The 20,534-nt window shown below is 32.1% G+C and overlaps 3 non-coding genes across 3 annotated transcripts; 1 reads left to right on the forward strand and 2 right to left on the reverse strand.

The window, feature by feature from the left end:
* Positions 1–1,603: 1,603 nt before the first annotated feature.
* TRNAW-CCA (transfer RNA tryptophan (anticodon CCA)) lies at positions 1,604–1,675 on the reverse strand. The gene has a single exon. It is a non-coding gene; the product is annotated as a tRNA-Trp (tRNA).
* Positions 1,676–11,750: 10,075 nt separating this feature from the next.
* Positions 11,751–11,822, forward strand: TRNAW-CCA (transfer RNA tryptophan (anticodon CCA)). The gene has a single exon. It is a non-coding gene; the product is annotated as a tRNA-Trp (tRNA).
* A 2,617-nt stretch (positions 11,823–14,439) lies between these two features.
* On the reverse strand, positions 14,440–14,511 carry TRNAW-CCA (transfer RNA tryptophan (anticodon CCA)). The gene has a single exon. It is a non-coding gene; the product is annotated as a tRNA-Trp (tRNA).
* Positions 14,512–20,534: the final 6,023 nt, after the last annotated feature.

A 20,534-nucleotide genomic window follows, 5' to 3' on the forward strand; every position in this document is an offset into this window, starting at 1 on the left:
TACCAGTTTGCGAGTTACAATAAGATTAAGATTTCAAAATCCTAAAAATTAGACGGGTGCTCAAAATATTATCTGATACAATCCCTCATCAGAGAAAAAATAGGATTTGTGAAAAAATAGGAGTTATGAATCAAATAGTTCTGAATAGCTAAGAAATAAAATTGGGTGATCGACCAAAAGGCGTTGTTGCCCCCATATGATCTCTATTATATGTTTTATATATATTTAATATATAATAATTTCATAATTTTAATAATTTCACAATAGTTAATAATTTCTTAGAAACAAAGTAAATTGTAAAGTAGCTTTTAGAATATAATTTTTATTTTTCATATTTTGAAGATTCTCTGTACTTCTTTAAGCCCCTTTTTAAGCATGTAGAATTAAAGAATTTCATATAAACCATAACTCAAAACCTAATTTGTTATACTGACCAGAATTCCCCACAAAAATCCCCAAATTTGTGTAAATTCCCCACCAAACCCCCAAGTCCCCAACTCAAAAATTTTGTCCCCATCCTCGAAAAAATATCCCCGATTTGGGAAAAAATCCCCAATACTGGTTTCTCATTTTGGGGCAAAAATTGGAAGTCAATTTCCACTTATTATTTCTCATCCGTGAGAGAACAAATAAATTTACAGCAAACGTCATACAGTCCATTACCTAGTTTCAAAGGGAGTCCCGATAATTCCCATTCGCATTTCTACCAGTTGTCACAATTAGCAACACCGCTTGGTTTACACTTAATATTAGCATTTTAAAATTAAATGAATTGTTGCTTTAATTGTTTCAGAAATTATTGAATAGTAAAAAATCTTAATTTGAGTTCTAGCTTGAGAAATTGTTGCTATTATTGTCTACAATTTCTAAAGTGGAATTTTAACTTACTTATTTTGTTTGTAGCTGCACTCAAAAAAAAGTTTACTTGGATCCAAAGATTTTGACCTTCCTTTAAGGATTTTGGTATTGATTCCGAGCCAAAGATGCGGCTTCTTTAAAATAAAGACATTCTGTAGGGACCTCCCTGGCTTTAAATCTAGGATCGATAAAATTAAAATTGGATACAGATCTCATTCATCGAATTTTTATTCTCTGTTTGCGATGTATTAATAAAGGTATTCATGTAAAAACAAATTCGAGTTTTAAAATCCAAATTATGCCAAGTACTTCAAAGTAAAAACTGTTTTCTTAATGCTAAAAAAAAAACTTTAAACCAAAGATGCAAATCCTTAAAATAAAGCATAGCCTATATTTGAAGCATTTTTATCTTAAATTTAAAAATTCAATATGTCAGTTGAGTTAAAGACGATTTCTTTAAATTAAAAATGTTTTTCTTTATTTTAAGGAACATTTGCCTTACTTTCTTTTAATTAAAATGTCATTATTTTAAAAAATTTTGCTCTTAGCATTGCGTAAATTCCGAATCCTAAAATTTAAGTTGCATAATCTTCAATATTAGGTCAATATTTTTTTCAGTGTGTGTTGAATAAAAGTATTTATCAAATACTTGTGTTTATTGGGAATTCCTTCTTTTTTTGAGGTCACAGCGCACTTTATTTTGATTTCCCGTTATCCATATATATTTTTTAAAAATATATGTGATTGACCCCGACGTGATTTGAACACGCAACCTTCTGATCTGGAGTCAGACGCGCTACCGTTGCGCCACGGAGTCTATTGCTATTGCGATTGAACTGATTCTATTTCTAAACACAAACACTTTCATATCTTATTTGCTGGTTAGGGAATTAATTTGATTTCAAGTAGAAAAAAGTTTAAAGAAATGCATGGAACGGTTCACAGTTTTTGGCAATACAAAATTTAATATTCGAGTAAATTCAATTATTAGAGTAAAGGAAACTTTCTTCAAACATAATAATTCCATGAACTAAAATAAAGTTAAATTGGCTTTACTGAAATAGAGAGTTCACTTTTTTTGAGTGCACCTCAACCATGTTTCAAGAGCATAATGTTACTTTTTCACGGAAAACATATAAGATGTTTGTCGAAACCATGTTATTTTCTCGGAAATTATAAATCTAATTTTGGAAAGCATGTTATGTTTGACCAGAAAAGAATATTTTTGCGACAAAAATGTTACATAGTCGCCGTCGCATGCGCGGTTCTAAAGATTTTGTCTTTACTTTAACAATTTTGGTATTGATTCCGAGCCAATGAAGCGGAGAATACAAGTAAGGATACTTTTAAGACACAATTCTCTTTTAAATTTGGGGTTTGTGTACTTGCTTCTAGGAAGCAAATTTTAATTTTTCGTTTTATCAGCTTTATTTCTCAAAGTCCTTTAAAAATGTGTTAACGACAACTTTATTACCAAAATTCGAACTCGACTTCCAGTAGAAATTATGCTATATTTCAAGTAAAAAACATCTTTAAAATAAAGTGTTGAAAAACATGTCTTATTTTTGAACGATTTTTTGTTGTGCAGTCAAGATGCAAAAAGACAACAAATTTAAAGACAATTTCGTTAATTTTAAAGAATTTTTCTGAATTATTAAAGTCAAGTTGACCTTACCCCAAATAATTTTCTTTCATGTTATGATACCCATTTTTAAATAAAATCACTTAATTATAAGGACAATACGATTTCAATGAAAAGTTTATCGACTTTTGGACAAGGAAAAAAAACTTTATATTAGAGAAATGCGCCTTCTATGCTAAGCAAAATTTGCGTTCGTATTTTAAGGACATGAAATCTTTGCTCACGACAATATTTTTTTCAGTGTGGAAGAGCAAAATTCATTCGATTCGGTTGAAAATTGGTACGTGATGTTAGTATATGGTATCCAACAACCATGCAGGAATTGGTTCATATCAGTCCATAATTATATATAGCCCCCATACACCCAGAAAAAAGTGACCCCTTGTTTAAGTTAAAATGAACTCATTGTGAAGAAAGTTGAACTTCGTATAGCGCCAAAGACATTTTTATTTGTTTGAACGATGTGATTTTCGTAGAAATTAGGAATAATGCATTCCATATATTAGTTAACATTTTCCTATATTTATATACCACTATACTACAGAATGAAAAAATTTAACTAATTTGAATTCATATATGGAATGATTTTATTGAATTTTTTTTCATTCATTTCGACAAATCTTACACATTTGTGGTAAAACTTTTACTTCATAATTAGAACTGCTTACCTTCGTTTTTAAATACAATTTTATTTATTTCTATAAGCAATTTTATCTTCAATAAAATACATGTTTTATTAATATATTGAATATATTAATTAAGAATCAACAGCATCGAATCTCTTTGAAATATTAATTTATTATTCCACTATTTCCAATTTCCGTGTGATATTATCAACTGTAAAACGCACTTTTTCTTCTTCTTGTACTTTTCACTTTTAATAAGTTGCTGCCTAACGATTTTGTCCTCCTTTTACAATTTCAATACCTACAAATATAAAAAATCATAAAACATTTTTGTTGCAAAAGGTTAGCGTCACTGAATATTACCTGATAATTGAAGATTCCAAAATGAAGTCAAATGAAAGGGTTGTTATTCTGCTGGTTTTTTCTTTCTTTATACACTATCACGAACATTGATAGATTTATTTAAAAAAACGAAAATTTTTCTCACTAATTTAAAATAACAAATATTTTATATATTTTATTTGTTATTTATTATATTATTTTACCATATTATTTTTTAACAATCTCTCCGCATACCAAAACAACGCGATTCCAACTAAAAAACAACCGACGCGCAAATATATCGATTACACCCACGCGCAAACACATCGATTAGGATGACAGGTATCGATTACAGGTAGACAATAGAAATGTAGGAAAATTTCCTATATTCTAACAAGTGTGTTTCCTTAAGTTTTGAAAGGATTGCATACTTCTTAGTACGAATGAACTAAAATATTTTTCTATGCCAAGTGTTGTTCGTATGTATGAAAAACTTTCAATTATAAAGGAAGTAGCAATTATCATTTTATAAGAAATTTTACTAATTTTGAGGAAACTTGGTTTTAGTTCGGTTTTTGTTTATTTTTACGAATGCTTTGTTATCGGTGAATAAAATTTTCTTTTTCAGTAGTAAATTCTTATACCCAGCGAAGAAAATAGTATGAGTAAAATTCCATGCCTTATTCTAGTTAATGAACTAATCCTAACTGCTTACAGTTTAGGATTTTTTTACTGAAACGAGTAAATTTTATTATTTTTCACAAAAATTTACCTTAATGGAAATAAAATGGATAAACTATATTGATGAAAATTTTTTCCTTTAGTTTCGAAGGCACTTTTTTCTGGGTGTATAAACCGATCCCCAGATTTGACCTCCGGTGCCTTTTGGAGAAGCAAAATTCATCCGATCTGGTTGAAATTTGGTACGTGGTGGTAGTATATGATATTTAAAAACCATGCCAACAGTGGTCCATATCAGTCCATAATCATATATAGCCCCTATATAAACCGATCCCCAGATTTGGTTTTGGAGCCTCTTGGAGGAGCAAATTTCATTCGAGTCAGTTGAAATTTGGTACATTGTGCTAGTATATGTTAACAATCATTGTTAACAATCATGCCTAAGTGGGTCCATATCGGCCTATAGTTATATATAGCCCTCAGATAAATCGATCCCCAATCACACAAAAATTGGTCCATATCAAGTTCATAATTGTATATAGCCCCCATATAAGCGACCCGCATATTTCAATTCTGGCTCTCTACGTACCGTGCAAAAGTCCATATCAATTCGTAATTATTTGTAGACTTACCTATACACACCTTTTTTGTCGAATATATACACTCAAAAAAAAAGTGAACTCTCTATTTCACTAAAGCCAATTTAACTTTATTTTAGTTCATAGAAATATTATGTTTGGAGAAAGTTCTCTTTACTCTAATAATTTTTTATGTACATTAGTTAAATTAACTAAACCCGAGAAAAAAATATACTCAAATGAAGCATAAAGATTAACTAAATTCGTGTCTTCCACAAAATAGTTCAGAATTTCTTTAAATTTTTAAATTTTACCAAAAATGTGTCCATCATGAACTTCGTATGTCACTAAAGACATTCTTGGCATTTTTAACTCCAATTTTTTCTTCAAACAAAATTTTCTTTAACAAGTGAAAAAACTTAGTTATATCTAATAAATTTTCTTGAATTTGTCGAAAAATATTTTCTCATTTTTATGACATCGGCGTGATGCCAACGTTTGTAATACTGTTTAGTTAAAATTTTCTACAAATATTCAAAATTTTCTAAAATTAACCGAAAGTTTTCCTCCTGGTGGGTTCACTGTTTTTTCAGTGTACCACGTATGGACTACCTCACAATTTAGAAAATGATGGTAAGAAGTTTTAAGATACCACAACCCAGGTAATTCGATTGTGGATGACAGTCTTTCGTAGAAGTTTCTACGCAATTCATGGTGGAGGGTACATAAGATTCGGCCTGGCCGAACTTACTGCCGTATATACTTGTTTTTTTTTTTTTTTTTTTTTTGAAAATTATTTAAAATCAATAAAAAATTAAAATAAATAAAATAATTCTACCAATAGCGTGATGGTGTATAAAGAAAATATATACACTCAAAAAAAAAAGTGAACTCTCAATTTCACTAAAGCCAATTTAACTATATTTTAGTTTATACTATTATTATGTTTGGAGAAAATTTCATTTACTCTAATAATTTTTTGCGTACGTTAGATTAATTAACTAAAAAACGGAAAAAATTATACAAAAATAAAGCATAAAAATTTACTAAATTCGTATTTCTCACAAAATAGTTCATTATTTCTTTAAATTTGTAAATTCTATAGCAAAAGCATCCATCATGAACTTCGTATGTCACTAAAGACATTCGTGCAATTTTGAACTCCAATTTTTTCCTTCGAACTACAAAATTTTCTTTAACAAGTTAAAAAAAAAGTATTTATGTCTAAAAAATTTTCTTGAATTTGTCCAAAAATTTACTTATTTTTGTGATATCGGCGTGCTGCAGGCGCTTGTAATACTGTTTAGTTAAATTTTTCTAAAAATATTCAAAATTTTCTAAATTTAATCAAAAGTTTTCTTCCAGAATAATAACCCCTTCATTCGTCTTCCTGTTTGAATCTTCAATTATCAGGTAACATTCAGTGACGCTAGCTTTTTTGTGAAAACCCGGACAAAATCGTTAGGTACCAACTTATTAAAACTGGAAGGTAGAAGTTGGAAAAATTAGTTTTTACAGTCAAGAAAAGCTAACATTACATTGAAATTGGGAATAGTGTATCAATAAACAAATTCTGCGAGGCCAGTCGATGCTTTTGATTCGTAATAAATATATTTAATATATTAATAAAACATGTATTTTATTGAAGAAAATATCCGCTTATATAAATAAATAAAATTATATTTAAAAAGTTCTAATTATGAAGTAAACGGATTACCACAAAGATGTAAGATTTGTCCACAAAAGTTCAATAAAACCATTCCATATATGTCATGAGTGCAATTCAGTTAATTTTTTATTTGTAGTATAGTGGTACATAAATATAGGAAAATGTTAACTTATATATAAAATGCATTCTTCTTAATTTCTAAGAAAATCACATCGTTCAAACAAATAAAAATGTCTTTGGCACTATATGAAGTAGAGGTGTGCGCCTGAGTGAATTTTCCCTCACACTCACGCACATTCACGAAGCAAACTATGTATTCACGTACGCTCACGCACGATGCGTGTGGTAGCCACTTACACTCACGCACATTCACGAAATGAAAACCAGTACTCACGCACCAATTACTTTTAAAAACTCATGCTCTAACCTAACCTAACCTACGATTCACGAGACTCACGACATTTTTCAACCAGTAATGAGCAAAGGTAACGAAATTCATGAATAGTTCGACAGATAAATTAATTTCAGTTCTCTCTATTTCACTAAAGCCAATTTGACTATATTTTAGTTCATGAAATTATTGGATAAAGTTTCATTTACTCTATTAATTTTTTGCGTACGTTAGTTAAATGAACTAAAAGACGGGAACAAATTATACACAAATTAAGCATAGAGATTTACTCACAAAATAGATCATTATTTCTTCAATTTTGTAAATTTTACTACAAAAGCGTCCATCATGAACTTCGTATGTCACTAAAGACATTCTTGCAATTTTGAACTCAAATTTTTCCTTCAAACTACACTTCTTTAAAAAGTGAAAAAAATATTTATGTTTAATAAATTTTCTTGAATTTGTCGACAAATATTTTCTTATTTTTGTGATATCGGCGTGATATCAGCGCTTACACTAGGTAAGAAATAACAAAATTTTCTCTGTGATTTATTTCTAGCATATTTTTTCTTATTGATTTACTAAATGACCTACTAAATACGAAAATGAGTTTTAAAAAATTTTCTGTCGATTGGTTTTCGAGATACAATTTTTTTAATTTTTTTTTAAATTTTTGGAGGTACACCTACAATTTTGAGCATATCTTTCGTCTTATTTGACCTATTTGATCCTAGTGCTACTCAAATTAAAGAAAATTGAGCCGTCTACAACTTATTCTCAGAAAATTTTCAAATCGGGTAAGTAGTTTGGATGTTGGCGGCGTAAAAAAGTTAAAAAATGGCGTTTTTTAATAAAAATGTGGCAGAAAAAAAAACATATAAAAATTCATATAAAATAAAAAACACGATGCTAACAGCAATTTTGGTTTTTTGCGTATAGCTGAAAAATAAATTGTTTCTCTAAAACCAATCGACAGAAAACTCATTTTCATGTTTCGTAGGTCAAAATCAATAAGAAAAAATATGCTAGAAAACGACTGTTGGCTAGTGTTATAATACAGTTTAGTTAAAACTTTCTAAAAATATTCAAAATTTTCTAAAATTAATCAAAAGTTTTCTTCACTGTTTTTTCAGTGTACAAGTAAGAATTAAATCTTAATTTTTTGGTGAGCCTCATTTTGCAGAAATTTTATTCAGGCACATTTACGAGAGTTCAGGTGTTTTTCACGTATCACGTGATTCACGCGTTAATCACGCGCACACCTCTACACCCAGAAAAAAGTGCCTTCGAAACTAAAGGAAAAAAATTTCATCAATATAGTTTATCCATTTTATTTCCATTAAGGTAAATTTTTGTGAAAAATAATAAAATTTACTCGTTTCAGTAAAAAAATCCTAAACGGTAAGCAGTTAGGAATAGTTCATTAACTAGAATAAGGCATGGAATTTTACTCATACTATTTTCTTCGCTGGGTATAAGAATTTACTACTGAAAAAGAAAATTTTATTCACCGATAACAAAGCATTCGTAAAAATAAACAAAAACCGAACTAAAACCAAGTTTCTTAAAAATTAGTAAAATTTCTTATAAAATAATAATTGCGACTTCCTTTATAATAGAAAGTTTTTCATACATACGAACAACACTTGGCATAGAAAAATATTTTAGTTCATTCGTACTAAGAAGTATGCAATCCTTTCAAAACTTAAGGAAACACACTTGTTAGAATATAGGAAATTTTCCTAAATTTCTATTGTCTACCTGTAATCGATACCTGTCATCGTAATCGATGTGTTTGCGCGTGGGTGTAATCGATATATTTGCGCGTCGGTTGTTTTTTTAGTTGGAATCGCGTTGTTTCGGAGAGATTGTTGAAAAATAATATGGTAAAATAATATAATAAATAACAAATAAAATATATAAAATATTTGTTATTTTAAATTAGTGAGAAAAATTTTCGATTTTTTTAAATAAATCTATCAATGTTCGTGATAGTGTATAAAGAAAGAAAACACCAGCAGATTAACAACCCTTTCATTTGTCTTCATTTTGGAATCTTCAATTATCAGGTAATATTCAGTGACGCTAACCTTTTGCAACAAAAATGTTTTATGATTTTTTATATTTGTAGGTATTGAAATTGTAAAAGGAGGACAAAATCGTTAGGCAGCAACTTATTAAAAGTGAAAAGTACAAGAAGAAGAAAAAGTGCGTTTTACAGTTGATAATATCACACGGAAATTGGAAATAGTGGAATAATAAACTAATATTTCAAAGAGATTCGATGTTGTTGATTCTTAATAAATATATTCAATATATTAATAAAACATGTCTTTTATTGAAGATAAAATTGCTTATAGAAATAAATAAAATTGTATTTAAAAACGAAGGTAAGCAGTTCTAATTATGAAGTAAAAGTTTTACCACAAATGTGTAAGATTTGTCGAAATGAATGAAAAAAATTCAATAAAATCATTCCATATATGAATTCAAATTAGTTAAATTTTTTCATTCTGTAGTATAGTGGTATATAAATATAGGAAAATGTTAACTAATATATGGAATGCGTTATTCCTAATTTCTACGAAAATCACATCGTTCAAACAAATAAAAATGTCTTTGGCGCTATACGAAGTTCAACTTTCTTCGCAATGAGTTCATTTTAACTTAAAGAAGGGGTCACTTTTTTCTGGGTGTAGTACGAAGTTCAACTTTTTTCAACATTAGTTCATTATACCCTGCGCCACACTGTGGAACAGGGTATTATAAGTTAGTGCATATGTTTGCAACACCCAGAAGGAGACGAGATAGACACATGGTGTCTTTGGCGGGTGGGATCTTGAGTCGATATAGCGATGTCCGTCTGTCCGTGAACACATTTTTGTAATCAAAGTCTAGGTCGCAGTTTTAGTCCAATCGATTTCAAATTTGGCGCAAGTTTGTGTTTTGGCTCAGAATATATCCCTATTGATTTTGGAAGAAATCGGTTAAGATTTAGATATAGCTCCCATATATATATATTTCGCCCGATATGGACTTATATGGCCCCAGAAGCCAGAGTTTTACCCTAATTTGCTTTAAATTTTACACAAGAAGAACAATTAGTACTAGAGTCAAGTGTGCCAAATTTTATTGAAATCGGTTCAGATTTAGATATAGCTCCCATATATATCTTTCGCCCGATATGGACTAATACGGTCCCAGAAGCCAGAGTTTTACCCCAATTTGGTTGAAATTTTGCACAGGGAGTAGAATTAGCATAGTAGCTATGCGTGCCAAATTTGGTTGAAATCGGTTCAGATTTAGATATAGCTCCAATATATAGCTTTCACCCGATTTACACTCATATGACCACAGAGGCCAATTTTTAACTCCGATTTAGTTGAAATTTTGCACAGGGAGTAGAATTAGCATTGTAGCTATGCGTGCTAAATTTAGTTGAAATCGGTTCAGATTTAGATATATCTCCCATATATAGCTTTCGCCCGATTTACACTCATATGACCACAGAGGCCAATTTTTAACTCCGATTTAGTTGAAATTTTGCACAGGGAGTAGAATTAGCATTGTTGCTATGCGTGCCAAATTTGGTTGAAATCGGTTCAGATTTAGATATAGCTCCCATATATAGCTTTCGCCCGATTTACACTCATATGATCACAGAGGCCAATTTTCAACTCCGCTTTAGTTGAAATTTTGCACGGGGAGTAGAATTAGCATTGTTGCTATGCGTGCCAAATTTGGTTGAAATCGGTTCAGATTTAGATATAGCTCCCATATATATGTTTTTCTGATTTCGACAAAAATGGTAAAAATACCAACATTTTCCGCCACTGCTTAGTCGAAAAGTTGTAAAAATGGCTCTAATTTTCCTAAACTTCTAATACATATATATCGAGCGATAAATCATAAATAAACTTTTGCGAAAATTCCTTAAAATTGCTTCAGATTTAAAAGTTTCCTATATTTTTTTACTAACATTGTGTTCCACCCTAGTGCATTAGCCGACTTAAATCTTGAGTCTATAGATTTTGTAGAAGTCTATCAAATTCTGTCCAGATCGAGTGATGTTTAAATGTATGTATCTGGGACAAACGTTTATATATAGCCCCAACACATTTAACGGGTGTGATATGGTATCGAACATTTAGATCTACAAAGTGGTGCAGGGTATAATATAGTCGGCCCCGCCCGACTTTAGACTTTCCTTACTTGTTTTTACTAACATTGTGTTCCACCCTTGTGCATTAGCCGACCTAAATTTTGAGTCTATAGATTCTGTAGAAGTCTATCAAATTCTCTCCAGATCGAGTGATATTTAAATGTTTGTATTTGGACAAACCTTTATATAGCCCCCAACACATTTGACGGATGTGATATGGTATCGAAAATTTAGATCTACAAAGTGGTGCAGGGTATAACATAGTCGGCCCCGTCCGACTTTAGACTTTCCTTACTTGTTTTAACTTAAAGAAGGGGTCACATTTTTCTGGGTGCGGCTCAATAAACAAATTTTTTAATCTTATCAGCTCGAAAAAACACTACTAATGTCGAAATGTTTTAGAAGCATAGGTGTCGATTTGTGTTTGCAATAGCAAACATATCGTCACCTCGTTATCAATGTACCTCTGAGGCGATATGGGCCACATCGACCGTCGACCACAGCATGACATCAACAACAGCAACAACATCAAAATTGACAAACAAACCGCGATGAATCGAAAGCTAATTGAATTAGATAGCAGAGGCAGCATATAACGTCAACTGGGCGAATGAATGGATGAACGTTCTTTGCTTTCACTCTATGAATAGAACCAGCCCCCCACCTAATCGATGCATTCCCTCTATGTGATGAAATACGATGCCTTGCTAGTGGATATGCCATTAGAAACACTTAAGTTATTTGTATTGTAGTTAAAAATAGCCGATGGACAAATTATTGGTACTAGACCATAGAATTGGTTGACACAGCCAATTATAGGACTCCGTGGCGCAACGGTAGCGCGTCTGACTCCAGATCAGAAGGTTGCGTGTTCAAATCACGTCGGGGTCATCATTTCAAGGTAATGATATCAATTCTTTTGATAAAATGCTGTGGAGAAATTATTTCGATGGTTTTCGACAATTACAATCATTAAAATGATCCCGAATTTAGGAGCCGTTGTGAATGTTGGGAGACAATTCCCAATGGATCAAATACAAATTGAAATTACTTGTTATGTGAAAAGGCTCAAATATTTAAATAAATTTATTCGATTAATTTTTGAATTAAAATAAAAATATATATGAAAAGTTATTTGCACTGAAAAAAATCATGACATGATTTTGTCTTGAGCAGAGGATTGAGGTAAGGATACACTGAAAAAAATATGAACTCTCTATTTCACTAAAGCCAATTTAACTTTATTTTAGTTCATGGAATTATTATGTTTCGAGAAAGTTTCCTTTACCTTAATAATTTTTTGCGTACGTTAATTAAATGAACTAAAAACGGGAACAAAATTATACACAAATGAAGCATAAAGACTTACTAAATTCGTACTTCTCAAAAAATAGTTCATTATTTCTTTAAATTTGTAAAATTTACTACAAATTTGAGTCCTTCGTGAACTTCGTATGACACTAAAGATATTCTTGCAATTTTGAACTCCAATGTTTTCCTTCAAACTACAAATAATAAGTGAAAAAAAAATGATTATGATCAATAAATTTTCTTGAATTCCTCGAAAAATATTTACTTATTTTTGCGATATCGGCGTGATGTCAGCGTAATACATTTTAGTTAAAATTTTCTAAAAATAATCAAAATTTTCTAAGTGGGTACACTGTTTTTTCAGTGTACCGTTAAAACACAATTCTCTTTAAATTTGCGTCTTGCGTAGGTGATTCTTAAAAATGTTTTAACGACTACTTAAATTTCTTAAATCGGACTCGACGACTATGTTTCAAGACAAAAGCGTTTTTGAAATAAAGTACTGAAAAACATCTCCTATTTTGAATGTTTTTTTTTGCTTTGTAGTCAAGATAGAAAAAAAAATTAACGAAATTAAAGATGATTTCATTAATTTTAAAGAATTTTTCAAAATTATTAAAGCCAAGTTGCACTGAAAACACAGTGATCCCACCAGTGAACCCACCAGGAAAGAAAAATTTAGTTAATTAAAAAAAAAATAGATTAATTTTAGAAAATTTCAGCAAAGATTTTAACGACATCATGTAAAAATTGTTATACAATTTTAAATTTGCACACTTATTATTTTATGTATCTTTACTTAGGCTATAGTCATGTAATACTTTTTTTTATTATAAATGGAAATTGAAATTGAAATCTGCGTGACATCTGCGTCACGCCTCACAAAAATAAATAAATAGATTTCGACAAATTCAAGAAAATTTATCATACAAAATATAACAAGAAAATTTCGTAGTTTGAAGGAAAAAATTGGAGTTCAAAATTGCAAAAATGTCTTTAGTGTCATACGATGTTCAAGATGGGCTCATTATCTGTAAAATTTTCAATTTTTTTTTTGGTCTTTATACTTCGTTTGTGTATAATTTTTTCCTCTGTTTTATTTAATAACGTACGCAAAACATTATTAATGCAATGGAAATCTTCTTAAAACATAATAATTCCATGGAATAAAATATAATTAAATCGGCTTCAGTGACATATAGGGTTCACTTTATTTTAGTAAAAAAAAAATCTACATACAAAGATACCCAGTTTTAAGTCGATTCACATACACCCAGTAAAAAGTGAACCCACCACACTGAAAAAACAGTGAACCCACCATTAAAGAAAATTTTAGTTAATTTTCAAAAAAATATATTAATTTTAGAAATGTTTAACTAAACTGTATTAGAAACGCAGATATCACGCCGATTTCACAAAAATGAGTAAATAATTTTCGACAAATTCAAGAAAATTTATTAGATATAATTATTGTCTTTCACTTGTTAAAGAGAATTTCAAGATGCGCGCATTATTGGTAAAATGTAAAAATTTTAAGAAATTCTGAACTATTTTGTGGGAGTTAGTTAATCTTTATGCTTCATTTGTGTATAATTTTTTCCTCTGTTTTAGGTAATTTAACTAACGTATGCCAAAAATTATTAAAGTCATGGAAACACTATTAAAACGTAATAATACCATGGACTAAAATATAATAAAATCAGCTTTAGTGAAATATGGGGTTTACTTTTTTTGAGTGCTTGAAAGAAAATGTAGTTTTATATTAGAAAATTTTAACTATGGTACAAATAAGTTAATATTTTTTGTCCAATTGAAGAAAATTTACTAATACTAATACATTTTTAATAAATTTTTAATAAAATTTCATATTTTGGAAGAAAAAATTGGAATTATATATGAAGTTCTAGACAGACACAATTTAAGTAAAATTTGCTTATTTGAGAAACTTATGAACTCAGTACAAATTTCGTTGCCTTTTCTTTGGGGGCAAGGACAAGTCGACTTTATTGAAAAGTTGATCGACTTTTGGAGAAGGAAAACAAACTTTATATCAGAGAAATGTGTCTTTATGCTAAGCAAAATTCGCATTCGTTTTTTAAAGGCATGAAATCTTTGGCCTCACGATAATATAGTTGTCAGTTTGTTAAAAATAGTCAATTAAAATAGAACATGTATTTAAAAAATCAAAATTTTGTTTTGACCCCGACGTGATTTGAACACGCAACCTTCTGATCTGGAGTCAGACGCGCTACCGTTGCGCCACGGAGTCCATCTCTATTACTCAATCTCTATTGCCTCTTAGACAATATGTTGAGGGGTAATGTTAATAAAAAATCATCGTTCCTTTCTAAATCTATTTATAAAAATTGTTTACCGTTCCCTACTTTAACCGAGAAAAAAGGCATTGCAAGAGAGCACAGTGGTTACGCGGAAATGTTTTCATTGGCATGATAATGAGCTTGTAAGCAAATAAATATTTCAAGAAATAATAGTATAAATAGAGGGGGATCACAAACACATATTGGTGGGTCTATGGGTAAATTTTATGAATATTTATTTTCTAATGAGGGCATATCATATAACCACATCTTATATGAGAAAAAACTGAATAATCAAAAAAATTAAAAAAACAAGTGAGTAAAGTAGAAAGTCGGGCGGGGCCGACTATATCATACCCTAAACCACCCCTACTGAATTAGTAAACATAAGCATTTGTGGGGTATCATTGGTATAGGTTTTGGAGAACATAAAGAGGGCTACATGTTTATGGGTGTCTTGTCACAATCTGAGCAGAAATGCCTAATATTAGGAGCTATAGTTTATTTTGCACCAAAAGAGTTAGTATGCCACTAATATTGAGTCCATTATTAAACAAGTATATACCGCCGTAAGTTCGGCCAGGCCGAAGCTTATGTACCCTCCATCATGGATTGCGTAGAAACTTCTTCTAAACACTGCCATCCACAATCGAATTACTTAAGTTGCGGTAACGCTTGCCGATGGCAAGGTATCTTAAACCCTCCTAACACCATCTTCTAAATTGTATGTAAGTCCATACGTGACAAATTTTTCTATAGAAAGAAAGTTTTGACAAAAATTTCTACAGAAATAAAATTTTAACAAAATTTTCTATAGAAATAAACTTTTGACAAAATTTTCTATAGAAATAAAATCTTGGTAGATTATTTTTGGCTCGAGTGGCAACCATGATTATGAACCGAATAAAATTTGAACAACATTTTCTATAGAAATAAAATTTTGACAAAATTTTCTATAGAAATAAAATTTTGGTAGATTATTTTTGCCTCTAGTGGCAACTATTATTATAAACCGATATGGACCAATTTTTGTGTGATTGGACCAATTTTGGTATGGTTGTTAGCGACAATATACTAACACCACGTTCCTAATTTGAACCGGATCGGATGAATTTTGCTCTTCCAAGAGGCTCCGGAGGTCAAATCTGGATAACGTTTTATATGGGGGCTATATATAATTATGGACCGATATGGACCAATTCTGGCACGGTTGTTAAAGATCATATACTAACACCACGTTCCAAATTACAACCGAATGGGATGAAATTTGCTTCTCTTGGAGACTTCGCAAGCCAAATCTGGGGATCGGTTTATATGGGGGCTATATATAATTATGAACCGATGTGGACCAATTTTTGCATGGTTGTTAGAGACTATATACCAATATCAAGTACCAAATTTCAGGCGGATCGGATGAAATTTGCTTCTCTTTGAGGCTTCGCAACCGAAATCTGGGGATCGGTTTATATGGGCGCTATATATAATTATGGGCCGATGTGGACCAATTTTTACACGGTTGTTAGAGACCATATACCAATACCATGTACCAAATTTCAGCCGGATCGAATGCAATTTACTTCTCTTTGAGGCTTCGCAAGCCAAATCTGGAGATCGGTTTATGTGGGGTCTATATATAACTATGGACCGATGTGGACCAATTTTTGCATGGTTGTTAGAGACTATATACCAACATCATGTACCAAATTTCAGCCGGATCGGATGAATTTTTTTTCTCTTTGAGGCTCCGCAAGCCAAATCTGGGGATCGGTTTATATGGGGGCTATATATAATTATGGACCGATGTGGACCAATTTTTGCATGGTTGTTAGAGACCATATACCAACACCATGTGCCAAATTTCAGCCGGATCGGATGAAATTTGCATCTCTTAGAGGCTCCGCAAGCCAAATCTGGGTATCGGTTTATATGGGGGCTATATATAAATATGGACCGATGTGGACCAATTTTTGCATGGTTGTTAGAGACCATATACCAACACCATTAGAGACCATATACCAACACCGGATCGGATGAAATATGCTTCTGTTAGAGGCTCCACAAGCCAAATCTGAGGGTCCCTTTATATGGGGGCTATACGTAAAAGTGGACCGATATGGCCCATTTTCAATACCATCCGACCTACATCAATAACAACTACTTGTGCCAAGTTTCAAGTCGATAGCTTGTTTCGTTCGGAAGTTATCGTGATTTCAACAGACGGACGGACGGACGGACGGACATGCTTAGATCGACTCAGAATTTCACCACGACCCAGAATATATATACTTTATGGGGTCTTAGAGCAATATTTCGATGTGTTACAAACGGAAAGACAAAGTTAATATACCCCCATCCTATGATGGAGGGTATAAAAAGAGGAAATCGGTTAATTAGTTGTGGGTAATAAATTCAAATTTCTGCAAATAGGGCAATAGATTTATGTAAGAGCTACATGTAGCAGGTTGGCTGATAAGTCCCCGGTCTGACACATAGATGGCGTCGCTAGTATTAAATGCATATTATTTTTATATAGTGCCAACCTTCAAATGATTCGTGTCAAAAGTTGACGTCTATCAGTTAATTAGTTTGTGAGATAGAGCGTCTTTTGTGAAGCAACTTTTGTTATTGTGAAAAAAATGGAAAAAAGGAATTTCGTGTTTTGATAAAATACTGTTTTCTGAAAAATACGGTGGAATCAACAACTTGGCTTGATAATGAGTTTCCGGACTCTGCCCCAGGGAAATCAACAATAATTGATTGGTATGCAAAATTCAAGCGTGGTAAAATGAGCACGGAGGACGGTGAATGCAGTGGACGCCCGAAAGAGGTGGTTACCGACGAAAACATCAAAAAAATCCACAAAATGATTTTGAATGACCGTAAAATGAAGTTGATCGAGATAGCAGAGGCCTTAAAGATATCAAAGGAACGTGTTGGTCATATCATTCATCAATATTTTGATATGCGGAAGCTCTGTGCAAAATGGGTGCCGTGCGAGCTCACATTTGACAAAAACAACAACGTGTTGATGATTCTGAGCGGTGTTTGCAGCTGTTAACTCGTAATACATCCAAGTTTTTCCGTCGATATGTGGCTCCATCACTACACTCCTGAGTCCAATCGACAGTCGGCTGAGTGGGCAGCGACCGGTGAACCGTCTCCGAAGCGAGGAAAGACTCAAAAGTCCGCTGGTAAAGTAATGACCTCTGTTTTTTGGGATGCGCATGGAATAATTTTTATTGATTATCTTGAGAAGGGAAAAGATATCAACAGTGACTATTAAATGGCGTTATAAGAGCGTTTGAAGGTGGAAATCGCGGCAAAACGGCCCATATGAAGAAGAAAAAAGTATTGTTCTACCAAGACAACGCACCGTGCCACAAGTCATTGAGAATTGAGATAGCAAAAATTCATGAATTGGGCTTCGAATTGCTTCCCCATCCACCGTATTCTCCAGATCTGGCCCCAAGCGACTTTTTCTTGTTCTCGGACCTCAAAAGGATGCTCGCAGGGAAAAAATTTGGCTGCAATGAAGAGGTGATCGCCGAAACTGAGGCCCATTTTGAGGCAAAACCGAAGGAGTACTACCATCGTTGTATCGCTCTTGAAGGGAACTATGTTGAATAATAAAAACGAATTTTGAGAAAAAAATGTGTTTTTCTTTGTTAGACCGGGAACTTATCAGCCAACCTGTTAGCTCATAGTCAATGTTGCCAGGGAAAATGTTCGGTTTACCCTACAAGGACAAAAAACTATTTTCCCTACAATATTTTTCGTTAAATTTAAAGAGTTTTACAAAACAAAAATGGTTCTAAGTACTTTATTACCTTAAAACATGAAAATGCAACGTATAGTTATAACCTAGAATATAAATTTGTATTACCACCATGGTTAATTTGTTGTTAATTTTTTTTTGTTCAATCTCTATAGAAATAAAATTTTGTAAAAAGTTTCTAAAGGGTGATTCTTTTGAGGTTAGGATTTTCATGCATTAGTATTTGACAGATCACGTGGGATTTCAGACATGGTGTCAAAGAGAAAGATGCTCAGTATGCTTTGACATTTCATCATGAATAGACTTACTAACGAGCAACGCTTGCAAATCATTGAATTTTATTACCAAAATCAGTGGCAGAAAATCCGCTTTTTTATCGACAAATCTTGTTCAGCGATGAGGCTCATTTCTGGTTGAATGGCTACGTAAATAAGCAAAATTGCCGCATTTGGAGTGAAGAGCAACCAGAAGCCGTTCAAGAACTGCCCATGCATCCCGAAAAATGCACTGTTTGGTGTGGTTTGTACGCTGGTGGAATCATTGGACCGTATTTTTTCAAAGATGCTGTTGGACGCAACGTTACGGTGAATGGCGATCGCTATCGTTCGATGCTAACAAACTTTTTGTTGCCAAAAATGGAAGAACTGAACTTGGTTGACATGTGGTTTCAACAAGATGGCGCTACATGCCACACAGCTCGCGATTCTATGGCCATTTTGAGGGAAAACTTCGGAGAACAATTCATCTCAAGAAATGGACCGGTAAGTTGGCCACCAAGATCATGCGATTTGACGCCTTTAGACTATTTTTTGTGGGGCTACGTCAAGTCTAAAGTCTACAGAAATAAGCCAGCAACTATTCCAGCTTTAGAAGACAACATTTCCGAAGAAATTCGGGCTATTCCGGCCGAAGTGCTCGAAAAAGTTGCCCAAAATTGGACTTTCCGAATGGACCACCTAAGACGCAGCCGCGGTCAACATTTAAATGAAATTATCTTCAAAAAGTAAATGTCATGGACCAATCTAACGTTTCAAATAAAGAACCGATGAGATTTTGCAAATTTTATGCGTTTTTTAAAAAAAAAGTTATCAAGCTCTTAACAAATCACCCTTTATAAACAATTTTTTTTTTGAAAATTTTTTCTATAGAAATAACATTTTGATAAAAAATTCTATAGAAATAAAATTTTGAGAAAAAATTCCATAGAAATAAAATTTTTAGAAAATTTTTTATAGAAATAATATTCTGCAAAAATTTCTATAGAAATACAATTTTGACAAAATTTTCTACAGAAATATTTGTTTGGTAGATTTGTGGTAATTTGTGGTAATCTTATAATTTTATTGGATTTTTTTTTTTGACACGAGTGGTAACTATTGTTACCACACATTGTTAAAGATCAAGCCTTACCGGCTTCTAATTTCCTCCTCTAGAGCCACTAAAATGTAAAAATTATTACAAATTGTGTTGAGTGAAAATGTCCCTACATTGTGGCCCTTCGTCCCTACAAGACGCTAAATATTAGAAAAAACCTACATATAGGGAATTTGCCCTACTTGTAGCAACACCGGCTGTAGTTGATGTTGCACCTACGGAGTTAGTATGCCACTAATATTGAGCCCATTGTTAAAAAAGAGAAAATCGCTCAATTAGTGTGGGTAAGAAATCGAAATCTGTAAAAGTCGAGCAATATTCTTATGTAAGAGCTACAAGTACGTATAAATACGATCGGCTAGTACATCAAAATTTGAGTAACATTGGTTAATAAATAAGAGTATTATGGCGAAATTTGGGAAAATCGAGCGATGCACATATATGGAAGCTATATGTAAATCTGAACCAATTTGCATAATATTTTGAGGGTTTGATTAATACCACAAAAGATTACCTTGTGCAAAATTTGAGTAAGATCAGTTACAAAATGAGGCATCTATGGTCAATTTTTTCAAAATCGGGCAAATTTTTTAAAATCGTGCAATACATATATGGGAGCTATATCTACATCTGAACCGATTTCGATGAAAATTTGCACATACCGTTAATACTATAGAGGCCTGGATGTAGCCAACTTTGAGTGAGATCGGTTAATAAATAAGGGTTCTATGGCCAAATTTGGGAAAATCGGGCTATACCTAAATGGGAGCTATATCTCAATCTGAACCGATTTCGATGAAATTTTGCACATACAGTTATTGCTAT

This window comes from Haematobia irritans, chromosome 2, assembly GCF_050003625.1.
Source record: "Haematobia irritans isolate KBUSLIRL chromosome 2, ASM5000362v1, whole genome shotgun sequence".
Lineage (NCBI taxonomy): Eukaryota > Metazoa > Arthropoda > Insecta > Diptera > Muscidae > Haematobia > Haematobia irritans.